The sequence below is a fragment of the Crinia signifera genome, chromosome 5 (assembly GCF_055691185.1).
Source record: "Crinia signifera chromosome 5, ASM5569118v1, whole genome shotgun sequence".
NCBI lineage: Eukaryota > Metazoa > Chordata > Amphibia > Anura > Myobatrachidae > Crinia > Crinia signifera.
The window spans coordinates 329,873,243-329,892,547 of NC_139221.1; the positions used below are offsets into that span (position 1 = coordinate 329,873,243).

Sequence of the window (19,305 nt, forward strand, 5' to 3'; positions counted from 1 at the left end):
GGAGCGGGTGTCGGTATCCGGGTGTAGGGATAAGGGGAGCGGGTGTTGGTATCCGGGTGTGCGGGTGTAGTGATCCAGGTGTGCGAGGTGGAGGGATGAGGGGAGCGGGTGTAGGGATCCGGGTGTGCGGGTGTAGTGATGCGGGGTGTCGGTATCCGGGTGTGCAGGGATGAGGGGAGCGGGTGTCAGAATCCGGGTGAGCTCAGCAGCAGATCCGGCAGTTGCGGGGTTACCGGGAGCTGACATCACATCACACCCGCGGGCGCCGGTGGGCGGGCACCGGGTGATGTCACCGGAGGAGGGGCTGCGGCTGTTGCCGGCAGGAGAAGGTGTCAGTGCGGGATCTCCGGAGCACTCAGCAGCCGGGGGATGGAGGGGGGCGGCCGGCCACACTGCACGGGGGCTCCGGGGAGAGAGCAGCAGCCGGACTGAGGGGAGCACCGGGGAGTAACGGGAACCGGAGAGCACCGGAGAGTACGGGGGACCGGAGAACAAGGACCGGGGAGTAACGGGGACCGGAGAACAAGGACCGGGGAGCACCGGGGACCCAGCATGAGAGATTCCACACACAGCTTCTCCCCGGTGAGTGCCCGGTTATACCATCACCTTCCGGCTGCCTGCACTGTGTACTGCTGCCCCCTGTATACCCCTATATAATACTGTATGGCCCCCTGTATACTCCTATATAATACTGTATATGCCCCCTGTATGCTCCTATATAATACTGTATATGCCCCCCTGTATACCCCTATATAATACTGTATGGCCCCCTGTATACCCCTATATAATACTGTATGGCCCCCTGTATACCCCTATATAATACTGTATGGCCCCCTGTATAACCCTATATAATACTGTATGGCCCCCTGTATACTCCTATATAATACTGTATATGCCCCCCTGTGTACTCCTATATAATACAGTATATGCCCCCTGTATACTCCTATATATAACTGTATGGCCCCCTGTATACTCCTATATAATACTGTATATGCCCCATGTATACCCCTATATAATACTGTATATGCCCCCTGTATACCCCTATATAATACTGTATATGCCCCCTGTATACCCCTATATAATACTGTATATGCCCCCTGTATACCCCTATATAATACTGTATATGCCCCCTGTATACCCCTATATAATACTGTATATGCCCCCCTGTATACTGTAATTACCCCTATATAATATATAATACTGTGTATGCCCCCTGTATACCACTATATAATACTGTGTGTCCCCTGTATGCACCTATACAATACAGTATATGCCCACCGTATACTGTAAATACCCCTATATAATACTGTGTCACCCGTATACCCCTATATAATACTGTATATGCCCCCTGTATACATCCCTATATAATACTGTATATGCCCCCTGTATACCCCTATATAATACTGTATATGCCCCCTGTATACCCCTATATAATACTGTATATGCCCCCTGTATACATTTCTATATAATACTGTATATGCCCCTGTATACAACGCTATATAATACTGTATGGCCCCCTGTATACATTTCTATATAATACTGTATATGCCCCTGTATACAACGCTATATAATACTGTATGTCCCCCCATTTACTGTGCATACCCCTATATAATACTGTATATGCCCCCTGTATACATTTCTATATAATACTGTATATGCCCCTGTATACAACGCTATATAATACTGTATATGCCCCCTGTATACATTTCTATATAATACTGTATATGCCCCTGTATACAACGCTATATAATACTGTATGTCCCCCCATTTACTGTGCATACCCCTATATAATACTGTATATGCCCCCTGTATACATTCCTATATAATACTGTATATGCCACCTGTATCTATTCCTGTGTAATACTGTATATGCCCCCTGTATACAACCCTATATAATACTGTATATGCCCCCTGTATACTGTGCATACCCCTATATAATACTGTATATACCCCTATATAATACTGTATGCGCCCCCCTGTATACCACTATATAATACAGTATATGCCCCCCGTATACTGTATATACCCCTATATAATACTGTATGTCCCCCCTGTATACACCCCAATATAGTACTGTTTATGCCCCCTGTATACCCCTATATAATACTTTATATGCCCCCTGTATACAACACTAAATAATACTGTATGCCCCCCTGTATACTGTGCATACCCCGGCCTATATAATACTGCATATGCCCCCTGTATACTGTGCATACCCCTATATAATACTGTATATGCCCCCTGTATACTGTGCATACCCCTATATAATACTGTATATGCCCCTGTATACTGTATATGCCCCTATACTGTATAATACAGTATGTAACTCTTTTATACTGTATATACCCATATATAAAACTGTAATTTTTATGTGATGTATATATCATCTATATAATACTGTATATACCCCCTGTATACAGTATATGCCCTATATAATACCGTATATACCCCCTGTATACAGTATATGCCCTATATAATACCGTATATACCCCCTGTATACAGTATATGCCCTATATAATACTGTATATACACCTATTTAATACTGTATGTAACACATGTATATGGTATATGCCCCTATATAATACGGTATATACCCCTTGTATACAGTATATGCCCCTATAAAATACTGTATATACACCTATATAATACTGTATGTAACCCATGTATATGGTATATGCCCATATATAATACTGTATACGCCCCTATATGATGTATACCTCCACACCTGTCACCCCTCCGCTATCTGACGTATACCTCCACACCTGTCACCTCTGCGATCTGGTGCATACCTCCACACCTATCTCTTCCCGCTATCTGACGTATACCTCCACACCTGTCACCTCCGCTATCTGACGTATACCTCCACACCTGTCACCTCCGCTATCTGACGTATACCTCCACACCTGTCACTTCCCGCTATCTGACGTATACCTCCACACCTGTCACCTCCGCTATCTGACGTATACCTCCACACCTGTCACCTCCGCTATCTGACGTATACCTCCACACCTGTCACCTCCCGCTATCTGACTTATACCTCCACACCTGTCACCTCCCGCTATCTGACTTATACCTCGACACCTGTCACCTCCCGCTATCTGACGTATACCTCCACACCTGTCACCTCCGCTATCTGACGTATACCTCCACACCTGTCACCTCCCGCTATCTGACTTATACCTCCACACCTGTCACCTCCCGCTATCTGACTTATACCTCCACACCTGTCACCTCCCGCTATCTGACTTATACCTCCACACCTGTCACCTCCCGCTATCTGACGTATACCTCCACACCTGTCACCTCCGCTGTCTGACGTATACCTCCACACCTGTCACTTCCGCTATCTGACGTATACCTCCACACCTGTCACTTCCGCTATCTGACGTATACCTCCACACCTGTCACTTCCGCTATCTGACGTATACCTCCACACCTGTCACTTCCGCTATCTGACTTATACCTCCACACCTGTCACCTCCGCTATCTGCCTTATATCTCCACACCTGTCACCTCCCGCTATCTGACGTATACCTCCACACCTTTCACCTCCCGCTATCTGACGTATACCTCCACACCTGTCACCTCCGCTATCTGACGTATACCTCCACACCTGTCACCTCCGCTATCTGACGTATACCTCCACACCTGTCACCTCCCGCTATCTGACGTATACCTCCACACCTGTCACCACCGCTATCTGACTTATACCTCCACACCTGTCACCTCCGCTATCTGATGTATACCTCCACACCTGTCACCCCCCCTCTGCTATCTGATGTCTACCTCCACACCTGTCACGCCCCTCTGCTATCTAATGTCTACCTCCACACCTGTCCCCCCCGCTATCTGATGTCTACCTCCACACCTGTCACCCCCCTCTGCTATCTGATGTCTACCTCCACACCTGTCACGCCCCTCTGCTATCTAATGTCTACCTCCACACCTGTCCCCCCCGCTATCTGATGTCTACCTCCACACCTGTCACCCCCCTCTGCTATCTGATGTCTACCTCCACACCTGTCACCCCCCTCTGCTATCTGATGTATACCTCCACACCTGTCACCCCCGCTATCTGATGTATACCTCCACACCTGTCGCCCCCCCCTCCCCCTCTGCTGGGTTTGTACAGTGCACACCTGTCACTCCCTCACTGCTGGGTATATACAGTGCACACCTGTCACTCCCTCACTGCTGGGTATATACAGTGCACACCTGTCACCCCCTCACTGCTGGGTATATACAGTGCACACCTGTCACCCCCTCCCTGCTGGGTATATACAGTGCACACCTGTCACCCCCTCACTGCTGGGTATATACAGTACACACCTGTCACCCCCTCCCTGCTGGGTATATACAGTGCACACCTGTCACCCCCTCACTGCTGGGTATATACAGTGCACACCTGTCACCCCCTCACTGCTGGGTATATACAGTGCACACCTGTCACCCCCTCACTGCTGGGTATATACAGTGCACACCTGTCACCCCCTCACTGCTGGGTATATACAGCGCACACCTGTCACCCCCTCACTGCTGGGTATTGTTGCCCAGAAATCCCCTCCACTTGGCAAGTGCCTTAGATTATGACAATAGCACTGGTATATAATATGATCAGTAGAGCTGCCACCGCATCATGCAGTGTAAGGGACAGAGCGGAGCTGCTGCACATGCCCAGTGTACCAGCTTCTTCTACCACATTTACTGTATGTGTGGATCTGAGCCCTCAAACATTGCAATTGACCAGGAGCAGCTGCCAAGAGGAAGAGGCAGGAGCCTTACGATGAAGTTGGAGATTGTGAGCTTAGAAAGTGCAGTACTGGTTCTATATGTTTGTGTATTTATTTATTATGATAAGTTGGTACTTGTTTCCTAGCACGGCCACAAATCTTATGGATCGTGTACCTTTAAGTTAAGGTACACGATCCATACGATGGACCCGATTTCCTTTGAAATCAGGTCCATTTGGCCGGCTAGGACAAAATATCGGGGGCATCGCGTCGGTCGGGACCGTTAACAATGGTCCCGACGCGACCGACGCGATGCCCGCGATTTCCCCATAGGCTTCAATGTTAAAAAATATTTTAACATTGAAATCGTGTCGGGAAAGGTAAAATATCGGGGGCATCGCGTCGGTCGGGACCATTAACATAGGTCCCGACGCGATGCCCCCGATTTTTACATAGGCTTCAATGTTAAAAGATTTTTTAACATTGAAATCCTGAAAAAATGTGAAAAATGTGAAATGGGCCAATATGACCCATTTCACATTTTAGATGTCCCCGTCGTCACCCCACGATAGACGCCAACCCGAAGCGTGGCGAGCGCAGCGGTGCGCGTCCTCCGACCTTTTCATTCCCCTACTATCCACGTCGGCGTGGAGTTGAGAATAGAATAGTGTGGCGAGCGCAGCGAGCCACCGAGCCCGAAGCGTGGCGAGCGCAGCGAGCCCCGCGAGGGGACGCGGATACCTTCACAGTTATACGCGTCCCCTCGCGGGCTTCACAGGTGTCCGTGGCGACGCGGACACCTGTGAAGTCCGCGAAGGGACGCGTTTACCTGTGAAGGTATCCGCGTCCCCTCGCGGGGCTCGCTGCGCTCGCCACGCTTCGGGCTCGGTGGCTCGCTGCGCTCGCCACACTATTCTATTCTCAACTCCACGCCGACGTGGATAGTAGGGGAATGAAAAGGTCGGAGGACGCGCACCGCCGCCCCTCGCGGGCTCGCTGCGCTCGCCACGCTTCGGGTTGGCGTCTATCGTGGGGTGGGGTGTACGCCGTGACATTTGGGGGGGTTGGGAATATTTTACATTGAATCCAATGTAAAATCGGGTCCCAGGGACCCGATTTACATTTCATTAAAAAAAAAATCGGGTCCAAAATCGGTCGGTCGCGTCGATCGCATCGCATGCGACCAAATCGCATGCGATGCGATCGACCCGATTTTTACGACACGACCACCCCGATGTAAATCGGTGTGGCCGTGCTAGGAAACAAGTACCGATAAGTTTAACCTTTTCCTGACCACTTATCTTATTTAAATGTTTGAAACAGCCCATACTATAGACCAGGGGTGGCCGACCGGTCAGAGGTAAAGAGCCGAAAAATATCTGTAGTCAAGCTAAAGAGCCAACAACATGCGTTCACCAAAAAAGGGGCGTGGTCTATTTGGACCCCTTGGGTAGTATGCCTGGACATTTTCCGGGCTCAGCTGCGCTGCCGCAGCGGGTTGTCCTGGAAAATTTCCTGGCATACCACTAATCTAGAATAGGTGTGCGCCTCCGTCGCACTCTCCCCCCCCCACCACCTTTGCTCCACTGACCCGGCCGCCATGCCGCCAGCTGTCACTCATTTCACAGCAGCAGTGACGTCGGCGGCAGGCTCGGGTATGTTCGGCACGGCTCGAGCGAGCCGCCGCAAGCATCCCCCAGCCTGCCAGCGACGTCACTGCTGAATGTGACATGCGGATAAGTCAGTGGGGGCAGCGGTGGCAGGGAAGCTCCGGCGTACAAACGCCTGAGCGGAGATGAGTGGGGCAGGACAAACCCATCCTGTGGTGGGTTTTGCTGGGGCAGGACAAACGTCCTGTGGTGGGTTTTGCTGGGGCAGGACAAACCTGCCCAGCAAAACCCACCACTCAAGGGGTTAATGCAGGAGATGCACTTTAACAGGGGGAGAGCCGCGGGTTGGCCACCCCTGCTATAGACCATCTGTGCTGTTACATATTATTACTGTATTCCATGCAGTATCTAGTGTTCTTAGAATGTCCGCCGTGCGTTGCGTTCGGCCATTTCCGAACAAACGCAACGCACGGTGGACATTCTAAGAACACACGCCCACAGGTCGTCCGCATCCGTTCGTGGGGACTTTATAAGAAGAGGGAGTGTCTTCGGACTGCATTCACATGTCCGTGTGCGGTGGGAACTCAAAGATTCTGCACGGTCCCTACTGCGTCCGAACGGACGGGAAGCTGACCGTACGCACCGAGTTGGTGTATTTGCGCAAACCTCAGTAATCTATTCGGAAGTCATGCTTCAGCAACATGACACATTTATCCAATTAGGGTACCTCATAACATATATATTATTTTTAAATGTAATCAATTACTTCCGAATTGACACTTAAACACATTACTTGCACTTTAGATTAACCCTTACATCATGTTAAGTTTTATTACTTCATTGTTGCCCCTTTATCTGTGTTTTATGTATGCATACTATATAGTAATTTGGGTAACAGAGTTATGCCCATTGCTTGCAGTGTAAATGTGGGTCAGATAGCAACAATCCAGTCGTGTTTGCAGCATATATGCTAGTATTTTGTAATGGGCCATTTAGCCAGCAATGCTTCCAATTGAACCTGTGAAAAGTGTTTAATTAATCACTAATGAGCAGAGGAGTGGATTGTATTGTGGTCAGCTGCGAGTGTTTAAGGTGCGGCCGTACTAATTGGGCAATCCGAATGCCTAGCGCATGAACCATTGCCTTCCCAGAACTGAAACTTGCTTATTGACACCGAAAATTTCTGCCCTGTTGGTTCGCTTGCGCTCGGTGTCCGGTCCGAATGCACGCCTACCACTGTTTGTACACTCCCACGTGTATGCCCAGATTTATGCCCAGTTTCGGCCACGTTGAAACCGCACCCTTATACACGCCCACATGACGCCCATATTACGCCCATATTTCCTGAGGGAGTTAGGTGGACATTTGTAGACGGTATTGCTGAGATCCAATGCAAAGACACTGCGTTGCACATGCGCATTCCGTTACTTACGCATGCGCAGGTAGCTAAAAAACGCAGTCCGAAAGAATGCGGAATGGACCGCACCAACCAGAATAAGGCCCTAAGTGTGATCCTGGGGGTAAGTGTACACTCGTCAAACTCGTCTCAGACACCCTTTCAGCTGGTATCTGGCATGGCAGCATTCCCAGTTATGGGCCACTCAGGGGCAAAATCTGATCAGTCTGGGGGTCCATGCTGGTGATATTAATTTCAGGTGAGCCCAGCTACACTCCCTGCTCTCTGTATCCGACCTCCACTACTTACACTCAATTCCCTCTGAGTCCAGCTTCCTTCACTTACACACTGTCCTCTGTCTCCAGCACTTACGCTCACTGCCCTCTGTCCCCGGCCTCCAGCACTTCCATCCACTGCCCCCTGTCCCCAGCCTCCAGCACTTACATCCACTGCCCCCTGTCCCCGGCCTCCAGCACTTACATCCACTGCCCCTGTCCCCGGCCTCCAGCACTTCCATCCACTGCCCCCTGTCCCCAGCCTCCAGCACTTACATCCACTGCCCCCTGTCCCCAGCCTCCAGCACTTACATCCACTGCCCCTGTCCCCGGCCTCCAGCACTTACATCCACTGCCCCTGTCCCCGGCCTCCAGCACTTACGCTCACTGCCCCCTGTCCCCGGCCTCCAGCACTTACATCCACTGCCCCTGTCCCCGGCCTCCAGCACTTACGCTCACTGCCCCCTGTCTCCGGCCTCCAGCACTTACGCTCACTGCCCCCTGTCTCCGGCCTCCAGCACTTACGCTCACTGCCCCCTGTCTCCGGCCTCCAGCACTTACGCTCACTGCCCCCTGTCTCCGGCCTCCAGCACTTACGCTCACTGCCCCCTGTCTCCGGCCTCCAGCACTTACGCTCACTGCCCCCTGTCTCCGGCCTCCAGCACTTACGCTCACTGCCCCCTGTCTCCGGCCTCCAGCACTTACGCTCACTGCCCCCTGTCTCCGGCCTCCAGCACTTACGCTCACTGCCCCCTGTCTCCGGCCTCCAGCACTTACGCTCACTGCCCCCTGTCCCCTGCCTCCAGCACTTACATCCACTGCCCCCTGTCTCCGGCCTCCAGCACTTACGCTCACTGCCCCTGTCTCCGGCCTCCAGCACTTACGCTCACTGCCCCCTGTCTCCGGCCTCCAGCACTTACGCCCACTGCCCCCTGTCTCCGGCCTCCAGCACTTACGCTCACTGCCCCTGTCTCCGGCCTCCAGCACTTACGCTCACTGCCCCTGTCTCCGGCCTCCAGCACTTACGCTCACTGCCCCCTGTCTCCGGCCTCCAGCACTTACGCCCACTGCCCCCTGTCTCCGGCCTCCAGCACTTACGCCCACTGCCCCCTGTCTCCGGCCTCCAGCACTTACGCTCACTGCCCCCTGTCTCAGGCCTCCAGCACTTCCACTCACTGCCCTCTGTTCACACATGTCCGCTTACATGCATGTCTGGGCGTATCTGAATGAATGTTAGATCCATGTTTGCGTGTGACATTATTTTGGCATGTACATCTCTGGACTCCAGGTAAAGCTATGACACTACAGCTGTGGTCGTGTGGTTATACACAGGTCTGTCCTATACAATTCCACCACTAGAGGGAGCTTTTCTTTTATTGGTAATTTCCTTGTTCTGTAACATTCTGTCCTCTGTCCTTTCTGTGAGACCTTTATCTATGTTACTATATATTCCATGAGTGACCGCTCAGAATTCAGAGCTTCTGGACCCTGAGCCACTGGTGGGTCTATCGGACGGGGAAAAAGCTGATGCTACTTGGACAGACTGCAGCACATCCTGAGCGTTACATATGGCGGCCTGTGGAAATAGTGTTTCTGAGGGATTCATCTGTGCCCTTAATTATTGCTACCACTGTGCTGTGGTGCTGGATGGTACCTGTGGGGAACCTGTATATAGCTCAGGCTCCTGCATCAGCCTGGTGTGCTGTGGTGCTGGATGGTGCCTGTGGGGAACCTGTATATAGCTCAGGCTCCTGCATCAGCCCGGTGTGCTGTGGTGCTGGATGGTGCCTGTGGGGAACCTGTATATAGCTCAGGCTCCTGCATCAGCCCGGTGTGCTGTGGTGCTGGATGGTGCCTGTGGGGAACCTGTATATAGCTCAGGCTCCTGCATCAGCCCGGTGTGCTGTGGTGCTGGATGGTGCCTGTGGGGAACCTGTATATAGCTCAGGCTCCTGCATCAGCCTGGTGTGCTGTGGTGCTGGATGGTGCCTGTGGGGAACCTGTATATAGCTCAGGCTCCTGCATCAGCCCGGTGTGCTCTGGTGCTGGATGGTGCCTGTGGGGAACCTGTATATAGCTCAGGCTCCTGCATCAGCCCGGTGTGCTGTGGTGCCTGTGGGGAACCTGTATATAGCTCAGGCTCCTGCATCAGCCCGGTGTGCTGTGGTGCTGGATGGTGCCTGTGGGGAACCTGTATATAGCTCAGACTCCTGCATCAGCCCGGTGTGCTCTGGTGCTGGATGGTGCCTGTGGGGAACCTGTATATAGCTCAGGCTCCTGCATCAGCCCGGTGTGCTGTGGTGCTGGATGGTGCCTGTGGGGAACCTGTATATAGCTCAGGCTCCTGCATCAGCCCGGTGTGCTCTGGTGCTGGATGGTGCCTGTGGGGAACCTGTATATAGCTCAGACTCCTGCATCAGCCCGGTGTGCTGTGGTGCTGGATGGTGCCTGTGGGGAACCTGTATGTAGCTCAGGCTCCTGCAGCAGCCCGGTGTGCTGTGGTGCTGGATGGTGCCTGTGGGGAACCTGTATGTAGCTCAGGCTCCTGCATCAGCCCGGAGTGCTGCGGTGCTGGATGGTGCCTGTGGGGAACCTGTATATAGCTCAGGCTCCTGCAGCAGCCCGGTATGCTCTGGTGCTGGATGGTGCCTGTGGGGAACCTGTATATAGCTCAGGCTCCTGCAGCAGCCCGGTGTGCTGTGGTGCTGGATGGTGCCTGTGGGGAACCTGTATATAGCTCAGGCTCCTGCATCAGCCCGGAGTGCTGCGGTGCTGGATGGTGCCTGTGGGGAACCTGTATATAGCTCAGGCTCCTGCAGCAGCCCGGTATGCTCTGGTGCTGGATGGTGCCTGTGGGGAACCTGTATATATCTCAGGCTCCTGCATCAGCCCGGTGTGCTGTGGTGCTGGATGGTGCATGTGGGGAACCTGTATATAGCTCAGGCTCCTGCATCAGCCCGGTGTGCTCTGGTGCTGGATGGTGCCTGTGGGGAACCTGTATATAGCTCAGGCTCCTGCATCAGCCCGGTGTGCTGTGGTGCTGGATGGTGCCTGTGGGGAACCTGTATATAGCTCAGGCTCCTGCATCAGCCCGGTGTGCTGTGGTGCTGGATGGTGCCTGTGGGGAACCTGTATATAGCTCAGGCTCCTGCATCAGCCCGGTGTGCTGTGGTGCTGGATGGTGCCTGTGGGGAACCTGTATATAGCTCAGGCTCCTGCATCAGCCCGGTGTGCTCTGGTGCTGGATGGTGCCTGTGGGGAACCTGTATATAGCTCAGACTCCTGCATCAGCCCGGTGTGCTCTGGTGCTGGATGGTGCCTGTGGGGAACCTGTATATAGCTCAGACTCCTGCATCAGCCCGGTGTGCTCTGGTGCTGGATGGTGCCTGTGGGGAACCTGTATGTAGCTCAGGCTCCTGCAGCAGCCCGGTGTGCTGTGGTGCTGGATGGTGCCTGTGGGGAACCTGTATGTAGCTCAGGCTCCTGCATCAGCCCGGAGTGCTGCGGTGCTGGATGGTGCCTGTGGGGAACCTGTATATAGCTCAGGCTCCTGCAGCAGCCCGGTATGCTCTGGTGCTGGATGGTGCCTGTGGGGAACCTGTATATAGCTCAGGCTCCTGCAGCAGCCCGGAGTGCTGTGGTGCTGGATGGTGCCTGTGGGGAACCTGTATATAGCTCAGGCTCCTGCATCAGCCCGGAGTGCTGCGGTGCTGGATGGTGCCTGTGGGGAACCTGTATATAGCTCAGGCTCCTGCAGCAGCCCGGTATGCTCTGGTGCTGGATGGTGCCTGTGGGGAACCTGTATATATCTCAGGCTCCTGCATCAGCCCGGTGTGCTGTGGTGCTGGATGGTGCATGTGGGGAACCTGTATATAGCTCAGACTCCTGCATCAGCCCGGTGTGCTGTGGTGCTGGATGGTGCCTGTGGGGAACCTGTATATAGCTCAGGCTCCTGCATCAGCCCGGTGTGCTGTGGTGCTGGATGGTGCCTGTGGGGAACCTGTATATAGCTCAGGCTCCTGCATCAGCCCGGTGTGCTGTGGTGCTGGATGGTGCCTGTGGGGAACCTGTATATAGCTCAGGCTCCTGCATCAGCCCGGTGTGCTGTGGTGCTGGATGGTGCTTGGGAGGAACCTGTATATAGCTCAGACTCCTGCATCAGCCCGGTGTGCTGTGGTACTGGATAGTGCCTGTGGGGAACCTGTATATAGCTCAGGCTCCTGCAGCAGCCCGGTGTGCTGTGGTGCTGGATGGTGCCTGTGGGGAACCTGTATATAGCTCAGGCTCCTGCATCAGCCCGGTGTGCTGTGGTGCTTGGGAGGAACCTGTATATAGCTCAGGCTCCTGCATCAGCCCGGTGTGCTGTGGTGCTGGATGGTGCCTGTGGGGAACCTGTATGTAGCTCAGACTCCTGCATCAGCCTGGTGTGCTGGTGTGCTGTGGTGCTGGATGGTGCCTGTGGGGAACCTGTATATAGCTCAGGCTCCTGCATCAGCCTGGTGTGCTGTGGTGCTTGGGAGGAACCTGTATATAGCTCAGGCTCCTGCATCAGCCCGGTGTGCTGTGGTGCTGGATGGTGCCTGTGGGGAACCTGTATGTAGCTCAGACTCCTGCATCAGCCTGGTGTGCTGTGGTGCTGGATGGTGCCTGTGGGGAACCTGTATATAGCTCAGACTCCTGCATCAGCCCGGTGTGCTGTGGTGCTGGATGGTGCCTGTGGGGAACCTGTATATAGCTCAGACTCCTGCATCAGCCCGGTGTGCTGTGGTGCTGGATGGTGCCTGTGGGGAACCTGTATATAGCTCAGGCTCCTGCATCAGCCCGGTGTGCTGTGGTGCTGGATGGTGCTTGGGAGGAACCTGTATATAGCTCAGACTCCTGCATCAGCCCGGTGTGCTGTGGTGCTGGATGGTGCCTGTGGGGAACCTGTATATAGCTCAGGCTCCTGCAGCAGCCCGGTGTGCTGTGGTGCTGGATGGTGCCTGTGGGGAACCTGTATATAGCTCAGGCTCCTGCATCAGCCCGGTGTGCTGTGGTGCTTGGGAGGAACCTGTATATAGCTCAGGCTCCTGCATCAGCCCGGTGTGCTGTGGTGCTGTGGTGCTGGATGGTGCCTGTGGGGAACCTGTATGTAGCTCAGACTCCTGCATCAGCCTGGTGTGCTGTGGTGCTGTGGTGCTGGATGGTGCCTGTGGGGAACCTGTATATAGCTCAGGCTCCTGCATCAGCCCGGTGTGCTCTGGTGCTGGATGGTGCCTGTGGGGAACCTGTATATAGCTCAGACTCCTGCATCAGCCCGGTGTGCTGTGGTGCTGGATGGTGCCTGTGGGGAACCTGTATGTAGCTCAGGCTCCTGCAGCAGCCCGGTGTGCTCTGGTGCTGGATGGTGCCTGTGGGGAACCTGTATATAGCTCAGGCTCCTGCAGCAGCCCGGTGTGCTGTGGTGCTGGATGGTGCCTGTGGGGAACCTGTATGTAGCTCAGGCTCCTGCATCAGCCCGGAGTGCTGCGGTGCTGGATGGTGCCTGTGGGGAACCTGTATGTAGCTCAGGCTCCTGCATCAGCCCGGTGTGCTCTGGTGCTGGATGGTGCCTGTGGGGAACCTGTATGTAGCTCAGGCTCCTGCAGCAGCCCGGTGTGCTCTGGTGCTGGATGGTGCCTGTGGGGAACCTGTATATAGCTCAGGCTCCTGCATCAGCCCGGTGTGCTGTGGTGCTGGATGGTGCCTGTGGGGAACCTGTATATAGCTCAGGCTCCTGCATCAGCCCGGTGTGCTGTGGTGCTGGATGGTGCCTGTGGGGAACCTGTATATAGCTCAGGCTCCTGCATCAGCCCGGTGTGCTGTGGTGCTGGATGGTGCCTGTGGGGAACCTGTATATAGCTCAGGCTCCTGCATCAGCCCGGTGTGCTGTGGTGCTGGATGGTGCCTGTGGGGAACCTGTATATAGCTCAGACTCCTGCATCAGCCCGGTGTGCTGTGGTGCTGGATGGTGCCTGTGGGGAACCTGTATATAGCTCAGGCTCCTGCAGCAGCCCGGTGTGCTGTGGTGCTGGATGGTGCCTGTGGGGAACCTGTATATAGCTCAGGCTCCTGCATCAGCCCGGTGTGCTGTGGTGCTTGGGAGGAACCTGTATATAGCTCAGGCTCCTGCATCAGCCCGGTGTGCTGTGGTGCTGGATGGTGCCTGTGGGGAACCTGTATATAGCTCAGACTCCTGCATCAGCCCGGTGTGCTGTGGTGCTGGATGGGGCCTGTGGGGAACCTGTATATATCTCAGGCTCCTGCATCAGCCCGGTGTGCTCTGGTGCTGGATGGTGCCTGTGGGGAACCTGTATGTAGCTCAGGCTCCTGCAGCAGCCCGGTGTGCTCTGGTGCTGGATGGTGCCTGTGGAGAACCTGTATATAGCTCAGACTCCTGCATGAGCCCGGTTTGCTGTGGTGCTGGATGGTGCCTGTGGGGAAACTGTATATATCTCAGGCTCCTGCAGCAGCCCGGTGTGCTCTGGTGCTGGATGGTGCCTGTGGAGAACCTGTATATAGCTCAGACTCCTGCATCAGCCCGGTTTGCTGTGGTGCTGGATGGTGCCTGTGGGGAACCTGTATATATCTCAGGCTCCTGCATCAGCCCGGTGTGCTGTGCTGCTGGATGGTGCTTGGGAGGAACCTGTATATAGCTCAGACTCCTGCATCAGCCCGGTGTGCTGTGGTGCTGGATGGTGCCTGTGGGGACCCTGTATATAGCTCAGGCTCCTGCATCAGCCCGGTGTGCTGTGGTGCTGGATGGTGCCTGTGGGGAACCTGTATATAGCTCAGGCTCCTGCATCAGCCCGGTGTGCTGTGGTGCTGGGTGTTGCTTGGGAGGGAACCTGTGTGGACAGAGAGCCTGGCACAGATGGCGGCCACTCCATGCTGCGCCTTCATTCTGGACAAGGGCACTTGATATGTTTTAAACTGTATAAGCAGCACTGAGCTGGGTCAGGACCCCTTCTGCAGTGTGAGGTGAAGCCTGCTGCTGGGCACAAGGCACAAAGTATATGTATTTATGAAATATGTTTAGCACTGAGCTGGGACTGTACCATATATTGTGTATATTGTATTGAGGACTTCATTCTAAACTTACAATGCACTTTGTACATTTCTGGAGGAAGGAATTTAGAAAATCTTTGTGACGAGGAAATGAGATGCTAAACAGCCCCCTCCCGTCAGAAGGTCTGTGAGTGGCCAAAACACAGCAGGTAGCAGGCTTTGTGTCTGTAGTTCCTGTGTAAAGGTGATAATAAGGTAACCTGTGTACTGTATGTGATGTGTCACTGAATCCATGACATCCTGTGTGCTAGGTGTTGGTAATACACAGACATTTCGGTTTCTTTATGCAAACATGTCCAGTTGATAATCAAATGATCTCCACCGTTCCTGGAAGTTATATATGCTAAGGAAATTGGACTCATCCTTTGTAGTATGTAAACTTGGTTCGTTATGCACTGGAAGTAAGATGTCTGATTGATATGCAAATTCTAAAGGTATAGGGGAACCTGTATATAGCTCAGGCTCCTGCAGCAGCCCGGTATGCTCTGGTGCTGGATGGTGCCTGTGGGGAACCTGTATATAGCTCAGGCTCCTGCAGCAGCCCGGAGTGCTGTGGTGCTGGATGGTGCCTGTGGGGAACCTGTATATAGCTCAGGCTCCTGCATCAGCCCGGAGTGCTGCGGTGCTGGATGGTGCCTGTGGGGAACCTGTATATAGCTCAGGCTCCTGCAGCAGCCCGGTATGCTCTGGTGCTGGATGGTGCCTGTGGGGAACCTGTATATATCTCAGGCTCCTGCATCAGCCCGGTGTGCTGTGGTGCTGGATGGTGCATGTGGGGAACCTGTATATAGCTCAGACTCCTGCATCAGCCCGGTGTGCTGTGGTGCTGGATGGTGCCTGTGGGGAACCTGTATATAGCTCAGGCTCCTGCATCAGCCCGGTGTGCTGTGGTGCTGGATGGTGCCTGTGGGGAACCTGTATATAGCTCAGGCTCCTGCATCAGCCCGGTGTGCTGTGGTGCTGGATGGTGCTTGGGAGGAACCTGTATATAGCTCAGACTCCTGCATCAGCCCGGTGTGCTGTGGTACTGGATAGTGCCTGTGGGGAACCTGTATATAGCTCAGGCTCCTGCAGCAGCCCGGTGTGCTGTGGTGCTGGATGGTGCCTGTGGGGAACCTGTATATAGCTCAGGCTCCTGCATCAGCCCGGTGTGCTGTGGTGCTTGGGAGGAACCTGTATATAGCTCAGGCTCCTGCATCAGCCCGGTGTGCTGTGGTGCTGGATGGTGCCTGTGGGGAACCTGTATGTAGCTCAGACTCCTGCATCAGCCTGGTGTGCTGGTGTGCTGTGGTGCTGGATGGTGCCTGTGGGGAACCTGTATATAGCTCAGGCTCCTGCATCAGCCTGGTGTGCTGTGGTGCTTGGGAGGAACCTGTATATAGCTCAGGCTCCTGCATCAGCCCGGTGTGCTGTGGTGCTGGATGGTGCCTGTGGGGAACCTGTATGTAGCTCAGACTCCTGCATCAGCCTGGTGTGCTGTGGTGCTGGATGGTGCCTGTGGGGAACCTGTATATAGCTCAGGCTCCTGCATCAGCCTGGTGTGCTGTGGTGCTTGGGAGGAACCTGTATATAGCTCAGACTCCTGCATCAGCCCGGTGTGCTGTGGTGCTGGATGGTGCCTGTGGGGAACCTGTATATAGCTCAGACTCCTGCATCAGCCCGGTGTGCTGTGGTGCTGGATGGTGCCTGTGGGGAACCTGTATATAGCTCAGGCTCCTGCATCAGCCCGGTGTGCTGTGGTGCTGGATGGTGCTTGGGAGGAACCTGTATATAGCTCAGACTCCTGCATCAGCCCGGTGTGCTGTGGTGCTGGATGGTGCCTGTGGGGAACCTGTATATAGCTCAGGCTCCTGCAGCAGCCCGGTGTGCTGTGGTGCTGGATGGTGCCTGTGGGGAACCTGTATATAGCTCAGGCTCCTGCATCAGCCCGGTGTGCTGTGGTGCTTGGGAGGAACCTGTATATAGCTCAGGCTCCTGCATCAGCCCGGTGTGCTGTGGTGCTGTGGTGCTGGATGGTGCCTGTGGGGAACCTGTATGTAGCTCAGACTCCTGCATCAGCCTGGTGTGCTGTGGTGCTGGATGGTGCCTGTGGGGAACCTGTATATAGCTCAGGCTCCTGCATCAGCCCGGTGTGCTCTGGTGCTGGATGGTGCCTGTGGGGAACCTGTATATAGCTCAGACTCCTGCATCAGCCCGGTGTGCTGTGGTGCTGGATGGTGCCTGTGGGGAACCTGTATGTAGCTCAGGCTCCTGCAGCAGCCCGGTGTGCTCTGGTGCTGGATGGTGCCTGTGGGGAACCTGTATATAGCTCAGGCTCCTGCAGCAGCCCGGTGTGCTGTGGTGCTGGATGGTGCCTGTGGGGAACCTGTATGTAGCTCAGGCTCCTGCATCAGCCCGGAGTGCTGCGGTGCTGGATGGTGCCTGTGGGGAACCTGTATGTAGCTCAGGCTCCTGCATCAGCCCGGTGTGCTCTGGTGCTGGATGGTGCCTGTGGGGAACCTGTATGTAGCTCAGGCTCCTGCAGCAGCCCGGTGTGCTCTGGTGCTGGATGGTGCCTGTGGGGAACCTGTATATAGCTCAGGCTCCTGCATCAGCCCGGTGTGCTGTGGTGCTGGATGGTGCCTGTGGGGAACCTGTATATAGCTCAGGCTCCTGCATCAGCCCGGTGTGCTGTGGTGCTGGATGGTGCCTGTGGGGAACCTGTATATAGCTCAGGCTCCTGCATCAGCCCGGTGTGCTGTGGTGCTGGATGGTGCCTGTGGGGAACCTGTATATAGCTCAGGCTCCTGCATCAGCCCGGTGTGCTGTGGTGCTGGATGGTGCCTGTGGGGAACCTGTATATAGCTCAGACTCCTGCATCAGCCCGGTGTGCTGTGGTGCTGGATGGTGCCTGTGGGGAACCTGTATATAGCTCAGGCTCCTGCAGCAGCCCGGTGTGCTGTGGTGCTGGATGGTGCCTGTGGGGAACCTGTATATAGCTCAGGCTCCTGCATCAGCCCGGTGTGCTGTGGTGCTTGGGAGGAACCTGTATATAGCTCAGGCTCCTGCATCAGCCCGGTGTGCTGTGGTGCTGGATGGTGCCTGTGGGGAACCTGTATATAGCTCAGACTCCTGCATCAGCCCGGTGTGCTGTGGTGCTGGATGGGGCCTGTGGGGAACCTGTATATATCTCAGGCTCCTGCATCAGCCCGGTGTGCTCTGGTGCTGGATGGTGCCTGTGGGGAACCTGTATGTAGCTCAGGCTCCTGCAGCAGCCCGGTGTGCTCTGGTGCTGGATGGTGCCTGTGGAGAACCTGTATATAGCTCAGACTCCTGCATGAGCCCGGTTTGCTGTGGTGCTGGATGGTGCCTGTGGGGAAACTGTATATATCTCAGGCTCCTGCAGCAGCCCGGTGTGCTCTGGTGCTGGATGGTGCCTGTGGAGAACCTGTATATAGCTCAGACTCCTGCATCAGCCCGGTTTGCTGTGGTGCTGGATGGTGCCTGTGGGGAACCTGTATATATCTCAGGCTCCTGCATCAGCCCGGTGTGCTGTGCTGCTGGATGGTGCTTGGGAGGAACCTGTATATAGCTCAGACTCCTGCATCAGCCCGGTGTGCTGTGGTGCTGGATGGTGCCTGTGGGGACCCTGTATATAGCTCAGGCTCCTGCATCAGCCCGGTGTGCTGTGGTGCTGGATGGTGCCTGTGGGGAACCTGTATATAGCTCAGGCTCCTGCATCAGCCCGGTGTGCTGTGGTGCTGGGTGTTGCTTGGGAGGGAACCTGTGTGGACAGAGAGCCTGGCACAGATGGCGGCCACTCCATGCTGCGCCTTCATTCTGGACAAGGGCACTTGATATGTTTTAAACTGTATAAGCAGCACTGAGCTGGGTCAGGACCCCTTCTGCAGTGTGAGGTGAAGCCTGCTGCTGGGCACAAGGCACAAAGTATATGTATTTATGAAATATGTTTAGCACTGAGCTGGGACTGTACCATATATTGTGTATATTGTATTGAGGACTTCATTCTAAACTTACAATGCACTTTGTACATTTCTGGAGGAAGGAATTTAGAAAATCTTTGTGACGAGGAAATGAGATGCTAAACAGCCCCCTCCCGTCAGAAGGTCTGTGAGTGGCCAAAACACAGCAGGTAGCAGGCTTTGTGTCTGTAGTTCCTGTGTAAAGGTGATAATAAGGTAACCTGTGTACTGTATGTGATGTGTCAC

At 54.4% G+C, this 19,305-nt stretch overlaps 1 protein-coding gene across 4 annotated transcripts in view; it reads left to right on the plus strand.

The window, feature by feature from the left end:
* The first annotated feature begins 305 nt into the window (after window positions 1–305).
* Window positions 306–19,305, plus strand: part of LRRC24 (leucine rich repeat containing 24) — an 87,695-nt gene continuing 68,695 nt past the window's right edge. Inside the window, exons 1-2 of one of the 4 annotated variants that reach the window (XM_083144976.1) lie at window positions 312–466; window positions 515–582. The gene's annotated coding sequence lies outside the window, so the exon portion shown is untranslated. Of the gene's footprint in view, window positions 583–19,305 lie in introns of all 4 variants that reach the window. The other 3 variants (XM_083144977.1, XM_083144975.1, XM_083144974.1) reach the window with 3 other exon arrangements.